Genomic DNA, 2,232 nt, shown 5'->3' on the forward strand with positions numbered 1-2,232 from the left:
TGCCAGTGCCAGTGTCAGTGCCAGTGCCAGTGTCAGTGCCAGTGCCAGTGAGAAAAGTGCTGCCGGATCCAGTGATGACAGTGCCGTCAGTGTCAGTGACAGCAGCGCTGCCAGTGCCAGTGTCAGTGACAACAGTGCTGCCGATGCAAGTGACAACAGCGCTGCCAGTGCCAGTGCCAGTGCCAGTGCCAGTGCCAGTGCCAGTGCCAGTGCCAGTGACAACAGCGCTGCCAGTGCCAGTGACAACAGCAGTGCCAGTGACAACAGCGCTGTCAGTGCCAGTGACAACAGCAGTGTCAGTGCCAACAGTGCTGACAACGTTGCAGCTAGCCGTTAAAGATAAAGAAAATACAATATTCTCACGGCCTTTTGGTCTCCACTACTTACTAGTTCAGAGTTACATACCGCCTCTTGTTCTCTCTCACCCCCCCCCCTCCTATCTGTCCCTTATACACGACGGGTACAACCATTCTGTTCTGAAACTACTGATTCAACGCCCCTTACAACACTTCAATGTTATTTAAGGGGGGGGGGGATCTCCCATTTAACTTCCAAGCCAAAATGGGAACATTCGTATAACGTGCATTTTCCTAAGACAAAACGTTAAACCGAGTTGAGGATCGAACCCCCGAACTCGCAGTCTCACGATAACGGGGTCTGGTGGCCCCAGCATGAGACAACCGACAGCAGCCATCATGTTCCGTGGCTTGTAAGAAACAAAAACATCTAATTGTTCAATGAACAAGCGTCCGCAAATTTTCACTTTCCAGGTTGTCTTCTCATTTTCCGTAAATTGGAAGACATGCTTTAAGCTAAAAATTGGACGTCAGTTCGACTCCTGAGCGGGTAGGATTTCCGTTGAGTCTCTCAGTTTTTCCGCTGGGATGCTGTATCCCTCTCAGCCGCTGTTGGCCCTGGCTGGCAGGGTCGAAGCCCGCCTCATAATTGATTTAAATGAATTGATGGGGGCGTAAAAACACCTACATTAAAAAAAACAAACAAAAAAACCCAAAAAAACTCCTCTATCTTCCCTGTTCTTTTACGACAAAGTCCAAGGGTGGGTGGTTGGCAGGTGCTCTAGTGTGGTCGGCTCCTTCTTCGGTATCAAACACCAATTGTCCATGATATCCACTCCTTTTTTGTGTTTGTTACTATCTTGTAATAAAACACCTCCAATCTTCAGCACTTTTATGACTTTATTGTGGTGCCGTAAAATCTAACACTGTCAAAGCCCTAGGAAATTGTTTCCCGTCGTCTTCATTCCTCTTATGCAGTTGCGAGGTCCGCGAAACCTTACTATAACAATAAAACAAGAGTCAGGAGCCCAGAGGAGGGGGCAAGGGAGGTGAGGGGGTGGAGGCAGAAAGTGGAAACAAAAGCAGGTGACAGAACATGGCTAGAGAACAGGAAAGGAGGTGAAAATAGAACATTTTAGAGAAAAAAAAATCCGTTGCTGTCCGGTTTCGAATCCAGAACTTATTGAACGACGGGGAGACCCCGCAAACTCTAGACCACGAGAGCCCACTTATATTTGCAATAAAAATAATGCATCATCATCATCATCATCATCATCATCATCATCATCATCATCATCATTGTAAGTAGCAGGGGGAAAAAAAGGGTTACAGGTTCAACGTTTCACCCTGTAAAGGGCTTCGTCAGGAACACGATACAAATAAATCATCATCATCATCATCATCATCATCATCATCATCATCATCATCATCATCATCATCATCATCATCATCATCATCATCATCATCATCATCATCATAATACTTACAAGTGCTGATGTTGCAGTATTGATGTCTTCAGCTGACATAGAATCATCTCTGTTAAAACACCAAACCGCTGCACTACTGCTGAATATGCGTCAATTCGTCTGCATAGGGCACTTTTCAGTTGGTCCATGATAACCAAGAATGTATTCACTTTGAATTTCTCCTGATCCGACATTTCATCCATCACACTTGCGGAATCTCCGTCATCTACTGTTTTTCTGTGTACATGCGATCTCCGACTGTCTGATATATATATGCTGCTTCCACATCGCTCACTTGCCTTGTCATGGTAACAGTCAAATTTTCCTCGACACTCACCAATGTATGTGTCTAAACTGTTTTAACAATCCAATGGCTGGGCTTATACTGCAGCAATTGAAACGATGAAAAATGTCATTCCAAAGTTCACACATGAAAGCAACTTCAATGGTGTCCATATAACTTGCAAGCG

This window comes from Aplysia californica, unplaced genomic scaffold (genome assembly GCF_000002075.1).
Source record: "Aplysia californica isolate F4 #8 unplaced genomic scaffold, AplCal3.0 scaffold00908, whole genome shotgun sequence".
Classification (NCBI taxonomy): Eukaryota; Metazoa; Mollusca; class Gastropoda; order Aplysiida; family Aplysiidae; genus Aplysia; species Aplysia californica.